This window comes from Sciurus vulgaris, assembly GCF_902686455.1.
Source record: "Sciurus vulgaris genome assembly, chromosome: 12".
Taxonomy (NCBI): Eukaryota; Metazoa; Chordata; class Mammalia; order Rodentia; family Sciuridae; genus Sciurus; species Sciurus vulgaris.
This window is the reverse complement of record NC_136473.1, coordinates 55,732,474-55,749,510: the sequence shown is the minus strand read 5'-3', so window position 1 is coordinate 55,749,510 and position 17,037 is coordinate 55,732,474. Positions and strand designations below refer to the sequence as shown.

The window sequence follows — 17,037 nt, the reverse complement described above, 5'->3', positions numbered from 1 at the left end:
GGAAGGTAACGTGTCCTGAGGACAATGAAAGCTTTATATTTGAAACTTCAAGACTCAGCCCCATGTTTCCTCCTTTAGCTGATTTTAATCTGTATCCTTTCCATGTAATGTAATAAATCATAACTGTGAGTTACTCTCAGTGAGTTCTGTGGGCCCTTCTAGTGAATGATGAACCTGAGTGCAGTTTTGGGAACCCTCCAAACTTGCAGTTGGCATCAGATATGAGAGTGGTTTCGTGTAGACTCTTCCCACTAATGTTGTCATTGGATTCTAAATCCTTGAGCTGGGGTCAGAAGTCTCTGGCAGACTTGGGAGCCTGGCTATTATGCTCTCTGTTGTTGTGGTGTGACTGATTCTGGGTAGCTCTTTTTTAACAAGTTCCTTAAGATGCTGGGTGCAGTGGCACATGCCTATTATCCCACCAGCTAGGGAAGCTGAGGCTGTGGCAGGAAGATGATAAGTTCAAAGTCAGCCTCAGCAAATTGGCAAGGTTCTGAGCAACTTAGTGAGACCCTGTCTCAAAGTTTTAAAAAGGAGGGTGCTGGGAATGTGGCTCAGTAGTTAAGAGGTCTTGGGTTCAACCCGGGTATATATATAAAAAAAAAAATCCTAAGAATCTAGATGATGGAAGATATGTTTCTATTTTAACCTTTCCTTATAGTAACTCAGTCAATGCTTATGACTTATTAGTCCTAGAACAGAAGGGAAATTATTCTACATTTATTTGTATTTAATTTAGCATAATCAGCAACTAGGAATGTCATCACTTTGAATATTCCCCAAAACCATAAAAGATAGAACTAAGAAGGCAGATTAGTAGACCTTACAGAAAAACAGAAAACAATAGGTCCAGAGATTTCCCCTGAACCAATGAATTGCCAGAAATTGCACATGCTAATTAATTCAAGATGATATAAAGGTGTTGCTTAGTGATTCAATAACAAGACCCTCTGCACTTTACTGAACATGAAACTGCTCTGTGATAGATGCAAGTCTGTTGTTTAATCCACCTGCAGGACCAGATTAGGACTGAGAAAATGTTTATATCATTATTGCAATGTAGAGTGTAAATACTACTCTGACATTATCTGAAATTTCACTTCCTTTTAAAAGTTTATTCGACCGAAGCCATTATCATTAATTATCAGTGTTTTGCAACAGACTTTGCCATATACTTGTCACACTGCACAGTGTTTTATGGCAGTGGTTTATGACAGCCTCTCTGGGGGAGGAATAAGAAAATATCTCAATCATGCCTCATTGTGACCATTACACATCTTTCTAGTAAAGATGGGATCACTGTACTATTTAGAAACTTTGCTCTCCTGCAATTTCACATCATCCCCAGGTCAGGAGTACATGCTCATCCTAAAGTGAGAGATCTCTGAAGTAATCCAAAAAGGAGTTAGGCACTGATAGGGGATAGAGATGGAGTCCAGAGTCATGTTGTCATGGTAACACTGAGCCTCTCTTCTGATTCTGCTCACCTGTCCTTCCCTGTGAATTTTTACAGAATGCTCAAGAAGAAAGAAAATGAAGGCTGCAAATGGAATTCTTGATAGAATGAAATCTGGTTCTAGCCTGATGCCACCTCTCAAATCTTTCCCACTGCCTTGCTGCTACCCCATCCCCCAACCTCCTATGTCTCCTTAGTGACAAACTTTCATTTTCAGAACATTCCTATGCTTTTAAATGAGTTTCAGTGTTTGTTTCAGATTAAAAAAAAAAAAAACACATAGATGAAGTTTAGGTTTGATTTGACATTTTGATGGTGCCTCTTTCTGCACTTCCATCTGTGATCTTCAGAAAGTGGGTTTTGAAAATCTGCAAGTGTATTTAGAATTCTTTAAAAAAAATGTTTACCCCAAAAAAGGCAGGAGAATATCAGAAAGGTTTCATCCATTTTTTTCCACCAACTCTCTAGGCAAAACCTGAAGCTGACAGAGCATCCTGGGTGTTGGGGTAAATTGTGGTTCTTTTATTTTCTAGCTCTGAAAACCCAGGGGAGTTGTTCCTGCCTTGGAAAAGGTTTAGAAGAGGTTAAATAGAATTAGGAAAAGGGTCTAGGCTTGATGATTACAGTGGGTTGCAATTATGGCTTTTTCAGTCTCCAGAGCTGATTTAGCCAATTCTATGCTTTCTTTCTATCAAAATAAATAGAGACTATGCAAATATGAGTCCGAGCTGTTGTTTCATTTGCATTCACTTGGCTGGGTTCTGCTCTTGTGCACATGAAAGGCAATGAGGTGTCGTCTCTCTGCTCAATCAGGCTGCACATCCACGGGCACTCCCAGTGCTGTAGGATGACCTTCCAAGAGAGATGACATACACTGTCCTCATTATGCAAGGCCAGTGGTACAGTAATATCACCCTGCTGGGAAGGACTCAGCCTGGTTTGGAGGGATGGATGAGATGATGGAATGTATTCCTGCCTGTGACCTCACACTAACTGAGTACCATGGAGCTTAAGACAGGATTCTGATAGTCAAGGTCAAGCTGGTCTCTCTCCTGCCACATCTCCCCACTGCTCCTGACCAATAGCCTTTCCAGTGCTCAGTTAGGGATGCTGAAAATGGTTTCAGGAGATGACCAATGAAACACTGCTGCCACAAAGACCAGTATTCACTTAGAGAGGGTCCCTGGGGGCTGTCCCAGTGAATTGTAGACTAGTATAACTTTGAGTCTAATGCATTTGTTACTTCACTGACTGACAGTCAATCCCTCCTACAGTATGAAGAATGGCAGTAAAGATGACGTGGCAGCTTTGGACCTAAGTCTGGAGCTGGGTTGCCCAGTGAGGAGGAGGAAGACACCTCTCCATGCATGCCACCCTTCCCTGCAGACTCTGGACCACTCTACTCATGATTCCTTAAACATGATGTGGACTGTTGTGTCTCTTCTACAACCATGAAAATCACAGCCTTTTGGCCTGGAATGCCATTTCCTTTTACTGTCTGTGGAAATTGTTCAATGTCCAGCTCAAATTCATGAATCCACTAAATATTCAGGGGAAAAAAAAGCAGGTAGGGGGAGTCTGATAGTACCAGTAACTCCCAGGGACTTGTGTCCTTGGAAATCACTTGCCTTTTCATTTTTAAAAAAATTTTGGTAAATAAACATTAAAAAATATTTACTTTTTTTGTGGTAGTAGGGGTTGAACCCAGGGTCACTCTGCCTTTGAGTTACACCCCCAGTCCTTTTTTATTTTGATAAGGTCTCACTGAGTTGCCCAAGCTGGTGGGTGAACTTGCCATCCTCCTACTTCTGCCTCTGGAGTAGCTGGGATTATAGGCATGTACTACCACACCTGGCTATTTGAACCATTTTTAAGTGTACAATGTGTGCTGTGGAACCAACCTAGGTGCCCTTCAACATATGAAGGGACAAAGAAAATGTAGTATATACACACAATGGAACATTACTCAGCCATAAAGAATGAAATGATGGCATTTGCTGGTAAATAGATGGAACTGGAGACTATCATGCTAAGTGAAATAAGCCAGTCCTAAAAAACCAAAGGCTGAATGTACTCTCTGATACAAGGATGCTAACACACAATAAGGGGGCAGGGAGGGAAGAATAGAAGACCACTAGATTAGACAAAAGGGAATGAAGGGAAGGGAGAGTGGTGGGAATAGGAGACAGTAGAATGAATCGGATTAACTTTCCCATGTTCCCATATGAACACATGACCGGTGAAACACCACACCATGTACAACCACAAGAACGGGATCCTCACTAGAGTAAATTACACTCCATATATATATATAATATGCCAAAATACATTCTACTGTCATGTATATCTAAAAAGGACAAATAAAATAATTTTAAAGTGTATAACGTGTGGCATTAAGTGTCTTCATTGTAGTGCAACCATCACCTCTACCCATCACCATAACTTCTTCATCTTCTCAAACTGAAATTCTACCCACTGAATAATCACTCCATACTCCCCACTTCTCCTGCCCATACTACCCACTATTCTATTTTCTGTCTCTATGAATTTACCTTTCCTAGGTACCTGTTTAAATGGAATTATACAATATTTCTCCTTTTGCATCTGGCTTATTTCACATAACATGTTTTCATACACATTGTAGCATATATCACAACTTTGCTCCTTTTTGCTGAATAATATTCCATTGTATGGATATGCCACATTAAAATTTTGTTCATATTTTTATTTTTTACTAAAACCATTTTTACTGGTACCTTACAATTTGCATAACAAATTGGGCTTCATTGTAGATATACCACATTTTGTTTTCTGTTCATCTGTGGAGGGACACTTGGGTTGCTTCCACTTCTTGACTATGATGAATAATACTACTCTGAACATTAATGTACAAGTATCTGTTTGTGCCCTGCTCTCAGTTCTTTTGGGTTTATATCTAGTGTGGAATGGAGAGATCATATGACAATTTTGTCTGACTTTTGAGGAGTGCCAAACTCTGCCTTAGTGGCTGCACCATTTTACCTCCTCATCAGTGGTGCACCAGGATTCCACTTTCTCCACATCCTTGCCAAAACTAACTTTTTGTTGTTTTGAGAACAGACATCCTAATGTGATGCCAAGTGGCATCTTATTGTGATTTAGTTTGCACTTCACTAATGACCAAAGACACTGAGCATCTTTTCATGTGCTTATTGGTCCTTTGTATGACTTCTTTGGAGAAGCATCTATTTAAGTCCGTCGTCCATGTTTGAATTGGGTTTTGCTGTTTTTCTATCTTAGGAGTGCTTTATAGATTCTGAGTGTTAATCCTAGAGTAGATAGATGATTTGCAAATAGTTTCATTCTGTGGGTTGTTTCCAGTCTCTAGATAATGTCCTTTGATGCACCAATGCTTTTTCATTTTTAGATAACACTGAACCACTCTTAGATTTTAACTAATAATTTTTTTTGGCATCTGTGTTCAAAAAACCTTTCAATATTTGATTGTCCTGTGATAAACCTGCCAAGAAGTGACTAAACATTGTCTATTTTGCGTTAAATATACTCATTCAATATGGTCTTTATTACCTGTAGGCTGCTCACCAGTCAGCAGCTGGGAAACCCTGAACGCTATAGTTAAGCACATGGGCCATGGTCTTCCCAGGGACAAATTTCTTTTGAAATCAGAAGAACTTACTTTAAAGAGGGACATGAGGGCAACTCTGTTAGAAGGCATTCTGAGTTTCACATATGATTTAAAGAAACACAATCCCACAGTCCTCACAAAATGTACCAATTGGATTGGTGCTTAACACAAAGAACAGGGCTCAGTAATTGGAAGGATTAAAAGGAAATGAGGTCTAAGAATGTTTTCCATAACTGGTGCAAGTTTGAGGAAAGAGGTTGCGCAGAGGCTACAATTCATATGCTTAATAACTTAGGGGAGAGTCAACGGAATTTTAATGGGGAATGACATTAAGGAATGATATGTTTCTTTTAAAAAAATTAAATATTAGTTGATGTTTGCTTTGTCTGGAAATGAGAGAGGTTGTTGTTGCGTGGTATCTTTTAATTTCAATGACAAATTCATTTCTGGGCTGAAGATGTAGTTCAGTGGTAGAGTATTTGCCTAGCATCTGTGAGGCCCTGGGATCATTACCTCTCACTGCCAAAAAAGAGTTATTCATTTCTTATAATAAATATTGCATGAGTTCAAGGTTTAATCACACTTCTAAGACTTTTATTTATTTATTTTTTGCAGTGCCGGAGATCAAATTAGGGCCTCACAATGCTAGCCAAGCCCTCTACCACTGAGTCACATCTTCAGTACCCTTGCAAGATGTGGGCAGAGATCATTTCTTTCTGTATATCCAGGCCTAGACAAGTGTCTGTCGTAGAGTTGCCTTCCCATAGATATTTAAATAGTTAATGGTTAAAGCTTTCCATCAAAAGAAGTCTCCCTCTAGTTTCCTAATTCTACAGCTTCCAAGACTAGCTTTTCTTTGTCTTCATGGGACCCACTGTTAGAAAAACACCAAAGCAGATGCTACTGCCTTGGGCTCCAACAAGAATACTGCAAGCTTACAGTCTCTCCTATGTAAGAACAGATTATTTCAGCCTCCCAGAGCATTCTAGAGGATAAATCATAGCCTGCTTGAGTATGCAGAGCTCACAGTCTTCAAGGGCAGCTCCCAAGAGAGACATTACATCAAGGCTACCATCATTCCCCTCTTGAGAAGTGTGTACAACACTGATCCTCAAAGAGGAACTGCCAGCTCCATTCATGTCCTCAAGACTCTGACCAAGTCAAGTCAGGCCAACTCTAAGCTGGGTCCATATTATGATCCCTGGGCTATCCTTATATCGATACTATACAGGTAAAGTACTCAGCCATATTGTTTGGTCCCAGAAGTGTGTTTGGGTTAAAAGGGCTGATGAAGACATTTGGTACAGCCAAATTCCTTTGACACGTAGACTAGATGTTCCAGAATGGGCACTAAACATCATCTCTTCTTGCAGTTAAGACTAAGCAGGGAAAGAACTACCTGCATGTTGAGATTTTGGAGGGTCTTATTGCAAAGGCCAACACTGCTCTATTCTCAATCCTTTGTGGTAATACACAGAAAGGTTTTTTTCAGACATGCTATTTGGGAGCTGTTTATTCAACAAACATGTATGAAGAACCTAGGATACAGGTTGCTTGCCCTGGAATTACAAACACACATGAGATATGACCTCCACATCAGGGCTTTGATTAGGCAGACCCTAAGTCCTGGTTTGCCCAGAGTCTCAGTTTATGCCTATTATATCCTATAGTTTCTCTGACTTATCTCATCTTATTGTCCTGAATTTCTCTCTTTTTTTTTACTTCTTTAAAAAATTGAATCCTGGGCTTTGCACATACTGGGCAAGCACTCTACCACTGAGCCACCTCCCCAACCCTGGAGTTCTCATTTTTTAAAAACAAAGTACTATTATTAATAAAACAAAGACTTTTATTAAAATGAGATGGGAAATGTTGAGTAGACCTTCACTTTCTACTTACTTCCATGGTCTTGACTAGACATATGTGAGATGTATGCAGTGAATATAGTTCACATGTTAAGACATAATGCTTCTACTAAATTGAGAACCTCCTTACACTGAAATGCATTTTATAATTGATGTAAACATATAATTTGTAACTGTGCTCAAATGTAGTTCTATTTCTACTCAGAGAAATATAAGCTGTAGTTGCCAAAATTTACATAAATTGAGTCTGAATATAACTGAAATACAAAAATCTTGCGATGAAGTTTAGGTTGAATTTTAAAATCCACCATTTCATCTGGGGAGTATGCAGTTATCTCTCTATGCTGGATTCAGTTGGATTTGAGAAATATTTGAGACTTTAAAGGACTAGTTTAAATGACAGGAAATTGATAAGCTTAGACAGCATTTAACTACAAAACATATTTTGTGAATTAATCTAAATGTCCTACAAAAAAGTATTGGAGTTTTGGAAACAAGTCATCTACATTTTGATTGAATCCCATTCAAAATAAGTTGTAATCCATAACTAAGTGTTGGACAAATGAAACAGAAAACCTCACACTTTGAAGCTGGTCCTGAATTGCAACTATTAAAAACAAAGCTTGCAGGAGGAATTGGAAATACAAATGACAAGAGCTCAAACTGCATAAAGGTTTAAAATGTGAAATTCTGTAATTTTGTCTTAGAAATTGATGTGTGGGATGATTCTTCAAAACTTTAGTCCATAATATTCATACTGACTTGAGAAACTTATTCCACTGAAATGAACTTGTAATTGGGTTGGGGTGCACATAAATTCACAATTACTTTCAATTTAACTGTGATACTCTAAGAGAAATGGAAGCTGCAGTTACCAAAATGCACCATTTTTTAACATTAATACACATACATAAATATATAGGAAGGAGCTAGAGTATATGAAGAAGAAAAATGCTGTGGCTTTAAGATAATATTTTGAACTCAAATAGTCTTATGAAAAATACCATTGACAAGGTATTTGTAAGATTTCTATCACTGAAACAAAATACCTGAAATAATCACCTTAAAGGGAGGAAAGGCATATTTGGGCTCATGATTTCAGAGGTTCCAGTCCACGATCAGTTGGCCCTATTACTTTTGGACCCATGGCAAGGCAGAACATCATGGCAAGAGCACATGCTGGAGAAAACTTACTCACCTCATGGTGACCAAGAAGCACAGAGAGAGAAATTGACTTGACTGGGGTCCCACAATCCCCTTCAGGGAAATGCCCCAATGACCTAACTTCCTCCCTTTAGGCTCCACCTACTAAAGGTTCCACCACCTCTCAATAGCAACACAGTCTGGGGATCTAGCCTTTATCACATAAGCTTTTGGGGAACATTTAAGATTCAAATTGTAATAGTGTTAGATCTAGATAATGATGAAGACAACAATTAAAATACATAAAAATGTATCAAGAATGATCTGTTTATTATAATTTTCAGATAAATAATAGCAGATTTATTCTTTAATGTGCACATATATTTTTAAGGTATTTTGTGTTTGAAAATGATTTTTAATAGAGTATTTTGTAGGTTCACCACTCAATGGATTTGTGAGAAAATATTTCAAGATATTAAATAGTATTAAATATTCTTTTCATTCTCAAAAGAGTCCTGGTTTAGATAATGAATTATACAGTTCCCTTATTTTTAATTTAGAAGAGGAAGAGAAGTGTAACAGAAAAAGAAAAAATGGCAAAACTAGCAATAATGATAGACTAGGTACCTAGAAAGTACAATTAACATTGTACTCTCTTGCCAGTACAATTAAACATTGTAGGTAAGGTATTTGTTAAAATCCTATTAAATTCACTGTTGAGCTTGTGAAAAAGTAAAGAATTCTTAGTCCCAAAATGGCAAGTAAAACTGGAAACTCAAAAAGCAGAATAGTAAAGTTTGCTGTTCTGGAAGATACCTACTGAACCAGGTAACTTATTCAACTTAGTCTTAATATGACCTCACAGTATATGGAAAGTAGAAGACAAAGCTCAAAGCCTGCTCAACATAGGATTTTTATGGAAAATTCCCCTCTTCTACAATTGTGCCCCTCACATACTGAAAATATGAAGGTCTTGCAGCACTGAGAATGGGAAGAAAGTCCAAGAATCTGGAAACTTGGTTTGAATTACATGCAGGTTTGCTGTCTTATTTCTCTATACCTGGGTGGTCCAAAAGTTTTCCAGCTGAAGGTATAATTTAGAATATGCTCAACTGGCACCTAGTAGAACTAAATATGAATGCTCTATAAGTAAACCATTCTTACCCGGGTCTCACAGATAAAATACCAATGCAAATGAGTAGCCCCCAGACAAAAAATAAACACACAAAGAAACCAGGCACCCTGAGACAGAACCAGCAGAAACAACAGCTGGCAGAATGAGACGTGGAAACACAGATGACAAATAAACAAGTCGATCAACATGCTTAAGGCAATTAAGATGCTTAAAGAAATAAACACAACACAATATGACCAGGAATGGCTGATTTTGCTTCAGTGTTTTAAAAACAGGAGCTGGCTTTACCCTCTAACTCTAAACAACTAGAAAACCAAACAAAATATAAGAGAGAATGAATTTTGGATACCAGGTAACAGGCAGCAGAGGAAAGTAACCTTTGAAGGAAGGGAAGCAAATGACTTGAGCCCTGTTAAATGTCCCAGTCCACTGCCCAGAGAGTCTCCAGACCTCCAAATAGACCAAAGGAACCCAAAGAGAGACAGGAGTCCTGCTGAGATGAGGGGGCAATGATCAGAATTTGGGGGATGTCAAAGCAGCTAAGTTTGATGGTTGAAACAGCAGAGAGCTGCAAAGCAAGAGTGAGAGTGAGCTCTCTGGAGCTCTTTGGTTGAGCACTGACCTGCACATGTGAGAAAATCACCAAGGCCTCTAAAGGAAAGGAGAGTCAGACAATCCCTGGAGGTAACAAGAACTGGGGATAATTTGTGTTCAAGTAAAAGAGTGGGAAAATTTGCTAATACACAGGGCATCCAGCAGAAGCCTTAGAAAGATATTGCTTTAATAGCGGGGTCAATTAACCCTAGGCTGCTCTGTATCTGCCTCTGTTAGTCAGCTTTCCATTTCTACAACAAATACCTGGATAAGTCAGCTTATAAAGGCAAAAGGTTCATTTTGTTGATGCTTGGTGAGTTTGTCAAAATAACCTGGCAGAGTGAAGCTATCTGGTTCAGAAAATAGGGTATAGTTTAATGCCTCTCCATATCCTATATAGCTGACATGACCATAAAAATGGGTAGTTTATACTAGTATAGAATGGAGCTCCAATGACCACCAAGCAAGTCTGGTAGCACAAAGGTGTCCTCCTGGAAGTAGGGCAGGTTTCTAAAACGTTGAAGGCAGTTATCTGATTCATATGTTACAAAACAATGTAGAGTTTAGAGTAATTAGGTTCAATTAAAATTAGTGTAAACAATAAGGAACCCAAAGAAAAAGACTTTATCATTATCATGATGATCTTATATGAGACAGTTATATAAACAAATAAATATCAGTGCCTGTAACAAAATACTTATAAAATGTCTTAGCTGTTAGAGGATGGAAACTATTTTTGTGGAGTCACAAATTGAGAGGGAGGAAGATCAGAGGCTTTGCAGAGGAGATAATATTTAAGATAAGCCTTAAAGAGTAAACAGGAAAGAATGCAAGGATATTTAGTATTAGAAAATTAATTTAATGATTAATGTAGTCTATCATATTAAAAGATTAAAGGAGGAAAAACCACACGATCATCTCATTAGATGCAGAAATGGGTTGGATAAAATTCAACAACTGGTTTTAAAGAATCTCTTAGAAATTTGTTACTAGAATATAACAAAAATTTTGTGATGTCCCCTAAATGGAAAAATCATACAGTCATGAAAATTAATGACTGGTAGCCATGCACATCAAAATGAAGTGCTGAGTTATAAAAAGGCCGACAAGAGAGAGAGAGTACGATTCCATGTACATAAAGTTCAAAAACAGACAAAACTAAATCTATTTTTAGGGACACATATTTAGGTAATAAAATAATAAGCTAGGGGATTACAACCACAAAATTCAGCATAGTGGTCACCTCTGGAACAGGTAGGAGGGGGAGGGAATCATTGAAAGAGTACCCGAAGCCTTGTAGGGCATTAAAATGACCTATTTCCTAATCTAAGTGGTAGTCTCACAGATATTTGTTATTCTGTAGACTGGGAAGATGTGTTTCTATATCTGTACGTATGACACATCTCACAATTAAAACATGAAGGAAGCAGAAACCCACTAATGGAGAAGGACTATACAGTGTGTGTGTGTGTGTGTGTGTGTGTGTGTGTGTGTGTGTGTGTGTGTGTCTTGCAGGGCATCCTCACATATATAAGGCAAGTGCTCCATCACTGAGGTCATCCCAGCCCTTATAATATGCTCTTGATAACTACTGACTGACTTATTGATGAATAAGTGAATGAATGAATGAATGAACAAAGTCATTGGAAGTAGAAGAAATAACATCTGCAAAGCACGGGCCCAGGAGGAACGAGAGCGCAAGGGTCTTTGGTAATCTCTACCTGGGTTCTTTGACCAGGAAGGTGGGTGAGTCCCAAAGTAGGAAGCACGTGATAGGTCAGGAAAGGGTTTTCACAGGAAGCGTTTAGGGTTTGGAGAAGGGGCAAATCGGATGCATTGCAGGGCATTCTGGCAGCTGTGGGGGGGGCGGGTGATATTAAAATCTCTGCCTTTACCGAAAAGAATCCTTGGGAGCTGCAGAGCCATGCAGCCTAGGGTGCAGTCGCCACTCGAGTCTGGGTACCAGCTCCCCGTTGGCATGGACCCGTGGAAAGCTCAGCAGGTCAGCGGAAGTCCAGTGTCTTGGCGGAGGGAACCCCGAGGAGGAGGAGACTGCAAAGATCCGCCAGGGAAAAGGAAGAAATGGGGCTGCCAATGCAGAATGGAGAGGATGGCCGCCCTTTGGGAGAAGACCACCGGCCTGCAGGAAATTATAGATGGGGACAGGCCCGCTGACTTGCCCCTAATTTTCCATGGCCATACCCAATAGGCAGATCAATGATGGGATGGGTGGAGATGGAGATGATATGGAAATGTTCAGGAAGGAGATGAGAGAAATCAGGAGAAAACTTAGGGAACTGCAGTTGAGGAATTAATTGTCTGCGTGTTCTTACGGGGGAGCTCTCTCACAACGACCATCGTGATGAATTTCGCCTTATGTCTCGACTTCTGCCATTTTCTATACGATTAATACTGATTCCCATTCTTTTCCTTTTCCTCGCGTTTTCCCGATATGACTTTACTGATCCATTTGCTGTGAACCTTATGTTATTTCCATGTGTCAAGTGGGTCTTGCGATACGAGCTTCTGATTCTATTGCCTTTGCACCCAGTCTGAGTTTCTGTCAGCAGTAGAGTTTTACCCATTTGCTTGCAAAAATGTAAAGTTATATAAAGCAGTTAAAAAGCAATCTAAAACAAAACAAAACAAAACAAAACAAAAACAAATATCCCCAAAAACACAATCCTCAAAAGGAGACTGGATGTAGTATGTGCCCTTATGGAAAGGAAAAGTGAATTTCCTTCAGGAAACTACAGGAGCAAACCCTTAGTGCAAACAACAGTTGCAATTAGTCCTAACATGCGATGTTGGGTTCAGGTATGGCAAGGTCTCCTGGGAGAAATAAACCTTGAAGTGGCTTGAAGAAAAATCTGACATGGTTTTTAAAGAGCTGACACATTTAACCCTTAGAAAAACTGGCATGTCAGGGCACACAGAACTAGGGAATGTATGCTTATAAGGGGGCCCTGAACTTGGACACTGACTCCCCTAATTTTTATTGATCTCATTGGTAAGAAGTAGGAGAGGAAAAGGTAGGAAGGACAAATAAACAGAAATGTAACTGTGGTCATTGTGCTAAAAGACTAAATATTGTCAAGTTTCCTAAAGTCTGTGATTCCTTGATCTAGTGACAAATTTACTATAACCATCTTTATCTCTTTGGATTTCTCCTTATTATATCAAAATGAAATCCAGCTCTGTTTTAGTTAGAATTACTAGGTACCTTAGACAATCTGGTACAACTTAACTGCTCCTTGAGTATAACTATCTGAAAAGTGTTCAATTACACACAGAATGAATTATCACCTCATTTGCATGGACCAAAAAAAATCTATTAATGCTCAATTGAGCCTGAACCAGTTGTAAAACAGGTGAGAATTTATGGTTGGATAATCTGATTGAAGCTCTATTAATGTTCAAGACAATTTCTAAATGAATTAAGCCCCAACTCATTTGTATGCTCCATCCCTTCAAATGCCTAATTGTGCCTAAATCAAGCTATCCTTGAGTAATTACGCAGCCCTCGGGGTGCCCAGAGGCATCTTGGGCCCTCTGTGCACTGGCCCAGACTAACCCAAAGCCCTCCTCCTTTGGCTGTTTTCTTCCCTGGTAGCAAAGTGACTTGTGATATGATGATTAGTTATCATTAAAGATAACAATTAGCTTTGGATTCAGAGTCTTGCGCTTGGCTCCATAGTTTATCATGATTTGTGTCAGGCAAGCTCTACATCAACACAGTGAATGGCAGAGCAGCTGTAACTGGAATGGCTCAGACCTTAAAAGAACGGAGTGTGGGGACACCGGGAAACATGAGTAGCAGTGAGTGGGAATAGGCAAGGAGAGAATGGGAGTCGCCCACTCTGTCCGGGCAGCCTTAATTACAGTCCTCGAGGCTCCCTCTTCATCTGCAGACCCCTTCTTTCCTTTCTTTGGCTGATATGACCATTGTTATCAGGCATCGCACCTGGGTGTTTAATATCTGTATCCCCACACGTCACAAGTGGCCAAGAGTGGAATCATCTGCTGTGGTCCTAGTGCTTTGTGTACTATAGGGGCCTAATAGATATTTTCAAATGAACAAGTACGTGAAATGAATAAATTGATAAAATAACTTTTATTTCTGCAGTACGTTCTCAAATGAATTCCTGTGTATGTTTGGTAGCCTCGGTTAGACTGGATGGCATCTGTCCCTTAAACTCCTCAACCAGTTCCTTTGGGCCAGAATCATCCTTGCTGATCAGAGCAGCACTGAGCTCCATGAATCATGGAGTTACATTTTATGAACCACAAGGGATAATAAAGTGAAAGGTGAAATCTATATCACTCATGTTAACCCTGAAAATGTCCTTGGAGGAAAATCTGTCTCTTACGAAGAACAACGGTACTAAGATTTTACTTAACTTTCATGACACATCAATATCTCTAGTAGGGCAACTGAGAAGTACTTGGCTTGCATTTAAGGGCCATAGTCTATGAAAAAAAAATGTGTCTTTAAAAATATTGGGATCCTGCCCCAGTCGGTGGGATATACGAACACAACTGGGAGTTCAGCAACATCTAACCCCTAATCCCACCCAAAGGACTCATGGAGGGTGGAGTCACAGGCCTCCTTAAATTGTTTTTTCAGTCGTATACAGAACAAGACTGAGCATATTTGAATTAGGAGGCTACCCTAAATGCTAGGCACACACACTCTTATTAAATAAATACATGAGGTTTCCATTTTAACAAAAGAAAATTGTAATACACTTGACCAAAAGAGAGACATAATTTTTAAGTCAATGAGTACATAAAAAATATGAGACTGCCAGATTAATCTGGCTTATAACATTTCAGAATATTTTGAAGCAATTATCTTTTTGCCTTTGAAGGCAAATGTTAAAACTATTATCTTTTAGCCTCTTCTTTAAAGAGGCTCACAGACATTGTCTCAATGGGACTTGTGATATATTTCCGAGGTGAAAAAATATGAACGAGGACTCTGATCTTGCTGGCGGAGACATGAAAAGCTCAGGTAGAGTCTTGAAGTGTATGGAGGTCAGCAATGATACCAACGCTAGAATCCCTGTGCCCTGGCCTCAGCTCAATCAGCTCCCCCAGCCCAGGTTGCAATGCATCTCTTTTAGAAACCACAGCTATTCAACGCCACATACTTCTTTGGGCGGTCAGTCTGAAGAAGGTTCACAAATTCCTATTGAGAGATTGACTACCTTAATCTGCTGACTGTGGACATTCCCAAAGCTTCTATTATCAGCCAGATGTCTGCGGAAGCTCACTAGCTCACACTCTGACAGCCTTGCCATCGTTCTCGCCTCTCCCTTATCCCTTCCCTACCTTGCTTGTATTCAGCAAAGCTTCACCACACAGCCTGGGTGATAACCTTCCCACTCTGACTGAAGTCTATTCGATCAGGAACACCTCGACACACCTAACGGACACTGTCACCCAGGGAGGGGAGAGATGGAAATTGTCTTATCAGTCAACCGTGCCAGTGCCTAGTTCTCCAGTGTGGGAAATGTTCTATTTTTTTTCTGCTGGAGCTGCCGCCCAGGTAAAGCAGGAGGGCTTTGTGGGTGGGAGTCCTGTAGCTGTGGAATAATTCTGTTTTCCCTTCTCCCCTGAGCCTTGAAATAAGCCCTAGGTCAGAAGAGTCTTATTGATTCCAACATGCTTATTTAATATCGCTGATTCAGTCCAGGGAAGTGATTGGGTCCTGAGTGGGAAATTTACTTTCCTACTTTTATCTTCTTCATTTCATGTTCCTCACTTCTGTAAGTACTTGACAATCGGTCCCAGCGGGCAATCATAGAAACAGGCAAGACCAGGAGACAGACCTGAATGAATGTCAAGCTGGCCACCGTTGTTTCCACCCGGCAGATCTATGCTTTCACTTACAATCAAGGTCACATATTTAAATGTTGCAGATACATTTGATATATGGTCATGCCTCATTTGTTATTTCAACAAATATCGATTGAGTACCAACAACATTCCAGACACTGTGTTGGGTAATATGGGGAGGCAGTGAGGTAGCCCTGTTACCTACTAGCTGTATAAACTTGGACAAGTTACTCCACTATTCATGTCTCAGTTTCCCCATCTGGAGTTTAAGAATGACCATGATGGTACCTATGTCCTGGGTAGTTGACAGAATTAAATACCCATAAAGCACTTAGAATAGCTTTTGGTACTCTATAAGAGAACAATGACTATGAACTGTTATCATTATGGTGACATTGAGAAGTAACCCTTATGTGGAGCTTCATTTTCTAAGTATAGAAAAATCAGAAAATAAATATTGGACACTATTATTTTCTTCTCCTTTTGATTCAGAATGTCTTTATGTTAGGGACCTCTACTCTATTGGGAAGATCAAGAAAAAATTCTCACTCTTCTTGCTGCCTTTCCAGTTCTCTCTTCCCATGGGAGGAAAAGGTCTTACTGCTGAGGGTGGTGCATGGGACCCTGGGCAGGGAGAGCCCGACTCGTCAGTCTGTCTCCTTCCTCCTACAGCCTCGACCTTCCTTCTCCACGCAGCCACTGGTGTCCAGGTATGGCCATTCTACCAACCTGATTCTGCCTTTCCTGAGTTCCCGGATCTGTTCATGGAGAGGCAGAAAGAGGCCTCCTACTCTGATAGGATTAAGAGAATATGGGGTTTTAATTCCCAGACACCCTCTTATATCTATTTGATAGCTGGTTCAGAAACTAGAAAAAAGAGACGTTGATTAGTAATCTCATAAATGGCACTGAAGAAAGAAAAACTGGAAAAGCCAGAAGGGAAACGAAGATGTCTCTTGATCCAGTTATGTCCCATTATCCAACAGGGACCAGCTGGAGTGGACAGAGAAAAAGACAAGCCACGGTGGCTTGCTGCCCAGAGATTCTGATTGAGTTGGGGCTTAATATTCTGCTCCCAATTCAATGAGAGAATAATGCTCTTGAGGACAAAAAGGATAACCTGTGTAGTTCACATGTCAAACCAATGGTACAACAACCAATGACCCCAGTAGATTCCCAAATGGGGCCATAGCTCCAGGACTGACTTGCAGAGAATGAGCCAGGCAGTTAATTAACTGACAATTGCTGCCTAGATTGTTATGAAAATAATAACAATCTTTGGAAATTTCCATAATTAAGTATGAAAATGCCACTGGCCAGGGAAGCAAACAGCTATGAGGGGAGAATAAAAGAAAGTGAGAATGCTAAAAATTTCATT

The 17,037-nt window shown here is 39.8% G+C and overlaps 1 protein-coding gene and 1 pseudogene across 3 annotated transcripts in view; one reads left to right on the top strand and one right to left on the bottom strand.

Annotated features, from left to right (window-relative positions):
* The window catches only part of KIF26B (kinesin family member 26B), a 490,037-nt gene that overhangs the window by 48,113 nt on the left and 424,887 nt on the right, over positions 1-17,037 (bottom strand). The window lies entirely within an intron of this gene.
* LOC306641506 (protein BEX3-like) lies at positions 3,766-16,371 on the top strand (annotated as a pseudogene). The gene has a single exon. The product of its transcript is annotated as a protein BEX3-like (transcript).